This window comes from Dipodomys merriami, unplaced genomic scaffold, assembly GCF_024711535.1.
Source record: "Dipodomys merriami isolate MVZ:Mamm:240054 unplaced genomic scaffold, mDipMer1.0.p SCAF_402, whole genome shotgun sequence".
Taxonomy (NCBI): Eukaryota; Metazoa; Chordata; class Mammalia; order Rodentia; family Heteromyidae; genus Dipodomys; species Dipodomys merriami.
This window is the reverse complement of record NW_027205627.1, coordinates 428,166-435,139: the sequence shown is the minus strand read 5'-3', so window position 1 is coordinate 435,139 and position 6,974 is coordinate 428,166. Positions and strand designations below refer to the sequence as shown.

General features: G+C 39.7%; 1 long non-coding RNA gene across 1 annotated transcript; it reads left to right on the top strand.

Annotated features, from left to right (window-relative positions):
* The first annotated feature begins 255 nt into the window (after nt 1-255).
* LOC138806640 (uncharacterized) lies at nt 256-6,485 on the top strand. The gene is made up of 3 exons (XR_011365942.1): nt 256-530; nt 4,118-4,228; nt 6,349-6,485. It is a non-coding gene; the product is annotated as an uncharacterized lncRNA (long non-coding RNA).
* The last annotated feature ends 489 nt before the right edge of the window (nt 6,486-6,974 follow it).

The following is a 6,974-nucleotide window of genomic DNA, read 5'->3' as shown; positions in this document are numbered from 1 at the left end:
CTAGCCATCCAGTTAAAGCAGGTCACCCTCTTCTCTCCAACTGAATTGGAGAGAATTTCCTGGGAAAAAGGCTGGGAGAACCACTGTCATCTTGACTCCGCCCATGCTGCTTGCTTCACAGGATTCTGGCCACACCCCCATTCTTTCATGCTTCTTTCTGACCAATGGGATACAAGAATGGTGGCCACGGCCACATTCCATGTTGCCAGGTAGCACTGGGATTCCCTCTGTTAGTTTACACCACTACCAGCAGTTCAAGAAGGTAGAAGGGGCTGAGTCCTGAGGAATAGACTCGAGGTGACTTTGGAGTATAGTAGAAAACTGATGCTCGCACCCCACCTGGCCCCTCCCCTCCCTTCACATGGTGCCAGGTTTCAAACCTCAGGAAAGGCTGTGCTGCCAGCAGGCCTAAATCCCCGACCTGGTCCCTGCCCCTAGTCTTCTGCTCTGGGCCCATGTGTCCGCGATGCTGCCTCCATTGCTGCTGCCCCAATTGGAGCAGCTGCCAACAGCTTCTCCCAGCAGCACAGGTGAGTTTCTGTCCCAACAACAACATACCCTGGGTCAAACACCCCTCTGGGGGCACCATGTCCACCCTGCTTGTTTCCTCTCCATGGCGCTGATGAGCCACCTTTCTGTCTTGAGGATTTCTGAGATAGAAATTACAAATATGCTCAGGCTGGGCTGCATCACGGTCCTCCTGTGAAAGGTATGCTCCACCAGGCCTGGTCCTCTGTAATTGGGATGGTAGACATGTGGTGTCATGCTCAGTCATCGGTTAACATGGATTATCCTAAACTCAGTCCATAGCAGTGGATTCTTGACCACACGTGAAGCTCTTTGTAGGGCCTCAACCATTGGACCTCAGTCTCCTCACAGGACAGTTGTGAGGAAACAAGGGATTTATACAGAGCGATCTCTGGAAAAGAGAGGGAATGGCCTTCAGATAAGGTTTTAGCAATTCTGTGAGCATATGACAGGAAGATACCAGAAAGGGCTCAGGTGGGGCCTGTTATTAATCATGCAACAGGTGTGGGATTATGAACCAAAACATGGCTCTCTTTCATTACTACCCTATCCCAATGAGGAAGGGGATCCTTCACTTTGTTCAGTTTTGCAGCTGGGGAATCTGAGGCAAAGAGAAGCCAGATGACCTACTTATGACCTCAAGTTCACAGGAAGCTCGGCCTGACTTCTCTACCATGCTCCCTAGGACAATGGGTGCTATTCAGTCCAGTTCTTGTGGTGGGAAGTCCACTTCTTTCAATCGTGGTTCTTGAACTCTAGGATTGGGCATTGTTCCCGAGCTCCTCAGCTCAAGGCTTGTGCTTTATCACTTGATCCCACAGTGTCACTTCCAGTTTTCTGGTGGTTCTTTGGAGATAAGATTCTCAAACACGTTCCTCCAGGGCTGTCTATGAACCATGATCCTCATATCTCAGCCTCCAGTGTAGTTAGGATTAGAGTTTTATGCCACTGGCACCTGATTTAAGTGTAATTCTGATTTTCTCTCTCTCCCTCTCTCCCTCTCTCCCTCTCTCCCTCTCTCCCTATCACCAACTCTCCCTCCCTCCCTCTCTTCCTCTCTCCCTCTCTCTCTCTCTCTCTCTCTCTCTCTCTCTCTCTCTCTCTCTCTCTCTCTCTCTCTCTCTCTCTCTCTCTCTTCTCTCTCTCACTGTAGCTCTCAGGAACGGGTAGAATGGGTGCTGTAGGAGGTGGGCCAACGTCCCCAGGTAGCTGGAACCCAACATGGCCCACTCATTCTGGAGTTGGGCTGTGGGTAGGGAGCTGTCTCGTTCAGCATGTTGATACATGTCCATGAGACCAGCCCTCTGAGCCCTTGCAAGACTGTCAGGGTTATTCATTTTCCATCTAGCCTTACTGGATTTTTTATATTGTATTCTTTTCTACATTATTTTCTAGCACCTGGCCAATATTATGGTACATAGTTACAGAATGAAAATGTAATGTTAACTTAAGAAAGTCATTTAGGGATCTGGGAATGTGGCTTCATGATATGATGATTGCCTAGCATGCATGAAACCCTGAATTCAATTCCTCAGTACCACATAAACAGAAAAACACTGGAAATGGTGCTGTGCCTCAAGTGGTACAGTGATTGCCTTGAGCAAAAAAGGAAAAAAAAAACCCAAAGCAAAAAACATTTAATTAGTAAATGCAAAATAAAGAACCCCTACTTGGAATATGTAATTGCTCCTGCCATACTGAAACCTGACAATAGTCCATAATTCATGTACTTTTTCTTATATTAGGATATTGTGTTGAAAAAAAGTTTTGTTCATTAGGTCAGAGCAATTAATATCTTGAATGTGCTTAGATGTCAGGTGAAGATTAATTCTGGAAATTCAAAGATTCCAGGTTTTTGAATGGTCTCTGCTAATCACAATGAGAAGGGTAGTCTAAGTGAGATTTGGAAATCTTTTTGTTTATTCATGGCACCACAACTGCAGAGGCAAATTAACAGTTGTGACAGAAGAGAAGGAATAACTCCAGAGGTAATGAATAAATGATAGTTACTAACGTATACCAGAAACGTTTATAGAGAACCATTTTTGGTTATTGAACAAGTAGTTATCAACTAGTCTTATTCCGCATTACCTTTAGCATTCTAAATCTCTTAGGCTACTTCTTAATCTCTGTGTAATTCATGTATCTCCTTCTGTGCTGTTTTTTCTTACCTTAACTTCTTTGCTTTCTAAAAATCTCAGTCTTTCTACATTTCTCTTTGAACATTTCCTGATACTAAATACACCTACACAGACGGCAGAGAATGCTAACTAAGGGTCCCATAGCTCATGAGTCATTAATGAAACAACATGGAAAAGGAGGACATATTTATTGTTACCTCAAATTTTCTGAAAAGCTGCAATGCCATCATTTGATTCAAATTTCCATTATTTGTCTACATAGTGTCATTCAGTGCACATAAATGCAAATATGAGCTGGGTGCTGGTGGATCACGCCTGGAATCCTAGCTATTCAGGAAACCAGAGAATTGTGGATCAAAGCCAGCCTGGTCAGGAATGTCCATGAGACACTTATATTCAATTAACCACCTGAAACCCAGAAGTGGTGCTGTAGCTTAAGCGGTAGAGCACTCAATTTGAGCTGAAGAGCTGTGGGAGTGCGCCCAGGATCAGAGTTCAAGCCCCACAACCAACAAAAAGTGCAAATATTACCTTAAGTTTCCCCAAAAGGAAGGACAAGATCAATAATCTTCCCAAGCAGAAAAAATAATCTCAAAATGATTCAGTGCATCTACTTTTGCTGAGTTATTTAAGTTATGGCTTCTTTGCTAGACATATTGTCTTCCTTTAAAAATTGTCAAATACTAGCTTTACAATAAACTTCGTCTAATATTTTTTGTTTCAAAAGAGAAGTCTATACAGTTGATGTCACTTAGCTTTCTTACTATCTTAATTCAAAGCCAAACCAGGCAGGAGAGTATGTCAAACTCTTATCACAAATTGAACACCAAAAAACCAGAAGTGGAGTTTTGGCTCAAACAGTAGATTACTAGCTTTTGGGGTAGGTGGGCAGGATCCAGGGACAGGATCCAGCCTCTGGGTTCAAGCCCCAGGACTAGCACAAACTAAACAAACAAGCAAATAAAAATCCCAGATTTTTCTTTGGGGCCCTCCTTAAAGGTGAACTGGTCAGAGTAGAGTCTTCTTTTGCTGATCATATTGACTGGATCCTGCTTTTTTGGAATCCTTGTTGCTCTGCAGAACTCAGAACCAGATCAAAGGAATTGATAACTGACTCCTGCATCGAGAATCATCTCAGGGGTGAAATATCCATCTATAAGACACTTTAAACCCTCTATGTCTTTGTTGCTTTGCAGGAGAACACTTTTAAAACAATGTTATTTCCTTTTGTTTTATACTGGCCTTCAAATGGTACATTATTTCTTTTTGTAACACTATGAACTAGAAGTTCACAGAAAAAAAATTATATGAGTAAAGAACACACTCAAAAAGCCAGGGACAGAGTTTCCTTCAAGCCTTGGGATACTTTTCTTGTACAGTAAAAAGGAAAGCACAAGGTAACTTGAACTTTGTTTTTCCTCTATGTTCCATTCCTCTCCTGGGGTCAGTTTCCACATCCAGTAACAGTTACTTCCAGTAACAATCGATGGTGCTGCTTGAGGTATAGTGAATGTTTTCTGGCTTCACTGCAAGAAGACTAGAACACCTATGGACCTGAGGTAAAACGTATTTCAGAGAAAATTTAGTAAAGAGAAAATATGAAATTTATATTGCTTATAAATATATTATACATGAGTACATTGAGTTCAAACTTTGTAAGTTCTCTGTAAGTTAAGGCGAATTTTAAATAGGAAGAAGGTTTTCAGAACATTCTTTTTGTGACTGTACGAGCTGTTCATTATTTCCCAAGTGTGCATGAGCTAACAGTAAGGAAACAATAGCAATAATAGGAGAAAGAGAAGTTCTGTGTTTAAGTATAAGGGTTACATACAGTATAGAAGACTACAAATAAGCAACATTGAAACAATAAAGCCAAGTCCAGTATGTAGATTTATGAGAGTGATATACAGAAAGCAAGAACCCTATGTGGAACATGAAGTATGAGGCCACTCCCATTCTAAATCATGCTTGCTAATCATGCAACTTTGTAGAAAGTACAATGGAAGAATAATTCTGTTTTCAATGAAAGTCAGATATAAAAGCATGGATTTAATTGGAAAAATGTCCATCTTGTGAGAGCAGGGATTATGCTAGCAATAAACTGGTGTCTAAGATCTCATTTCTTTTTTTTTCTTTACACACACACACAGACACAAACACACACACACACACACACACACACACACACACACACACACACACACACATATATATATATATATATATATTTGTTGGCGGTGATCTTGGGACTTGAACTATGGGCCTGCGAGCAGTCTCTCTGCTATTCAGCTCAAGCTAATGCTCTACCACTTGATCCACAGTGCCAATTCCAGTTTTCTTTTAGTTAATTTGAGAAAAGAATCGCTGGGACTTTCCTACCGGAGCTGGTTTTGAACCTCAATCCTCATATCCCACCATAACCCAGCTTATGATCACATTCCTAACAGTGTACACTCAAGATGTGTAATGTGTCTGTTCATCTATCTTTATAAGAATTCTTTAGTTAGGGCTGAAAGGTGTCTCAGAGGTACAGAGCTTGCCTCGCATGCATGAGGCCCTTGGTTCGATTCCTCAGTACCACTTAAGCAAAAAAGAAAAAAGCCAAAATTGGCGCTGTGACTCAAGTGGTAGAGGGCTAGCCGTGAGCTGAATTGCTGAGGGACAGAGCCCAGGACCAGAGTTCAGGCACCATGACCAGACACCCCACCAAAACAAAAAAAAAGAATTCTTGAGTTAAAAATATGGGCTACAGCTTAGACATTACTCTCACAAAAATGTTTGTCGTTTAAAAGTTGATACTCCTGGAGAAATAAAACCTAAGAATGTAAAGGAGTCTGGGAAGTTCTATTGGCATCCAGCCTGGGCAGAACACTCTTTGCAACAGTATATAAAATTAAGCAGTCAAAATCTGGATTGGAAGAATGGCTCAATTGATGGAATATCAGTCATGAGCAAGATTGCTTAATAAAAGCTTGAGGCTTTTGCATATATTCATACAGACATACACATACACCCAGAGGCACTTATATATGCACACACAAATACACAAATGAAACAACTCTCAGAATGTGTAGAAAAGTTACAAAACAATAAATATATGTCCTGAACAAGACTAGAATCAAGTGATAATTTTTAATATTTGAAAGTCCTCAAATGAACTTCCTTCAAATAAGTTTGAGAATATAACATTGGTATAACAGAGATAGTAAGAATCAATAATCATTATTAAAGGGATCAGATCCATGGAGGAATGAATCAGAGATCTGGCAGGTGCATCTGAAAATGTTCATATCCTGTATCAAATGTTAGAACATCTTTGAAAATAGTAGATAAAGTTTAAGCAGTCACTCTGGTGTATAATATCACTGGAGAAGTTCAGAATTGGTAGTCTATATCTAGATTAAATAAACCAAGAAACTATGGCAGGGCAATGTGATACAAGCTTAGAATTCTAGCACTGAGATTAAGACAGGAGATTAGAGAATGGAATTACATATTGATACCTTCCCTGGACCAAGGTGTATAATTTTGTCTTAATAAAACAAAACAAACAAGAAAGGAATACATAGTTGGACATTTGGGCTAATTTTGTCATTATGTTTTGAGAAGTCAAATTTCCTGTTGAAATGCAACTCATACTTAATCCTCACTTGTGTTTTAAATTCTCTCTTCATTACAGAACATTCCTAGATGCAAAATGACTCGTGATTCCCATCCAAAATTTGAAAAAATAAGTTATCATCATTCTGTTGTAACCCAAAGAAATGATGAAGAATTACACAAGCTTAAGCTTGGAAAAATAGCAAAGTTCGTCTAATGAAGGATTTTGAAGATCTTGCTAAATTAGAATTTAGATTTAAAATATTTTGGTTTTGTTTGTAATTTTATATTCTATAGGATTCTACAAAATTGTTTTTAAGTAGAGGGTTTAATTGACATTCACAAATGATTTTGCATTCTATGTGCCTAGAATATTCTTTCAAAAACTTAGTTAATAGATAATTCCAACAGTTCATGTATGAAATGATAATGTGAATGTTGTAGACAGAGTTGCCAACAAATTGATGACATTAATTTATGAATTTAGAATAAGAGAATTTTTTGGAGTCTTTGGTATAACATGGTATGAAGAGTATAATCGTGTGACATCTTCTTTCTTCTACCTGTATGTAACACAGGAAGCAATTGCCTTAATTATTTGCTACTGTATACAGTGAGAAAAATGTTACGTTTGGGGTTTGATTTTATTTTTGTTTTTGTTTTATTGGTTTGTCCTAGGGCTTTTACTCTGGGCCTGGACACTGT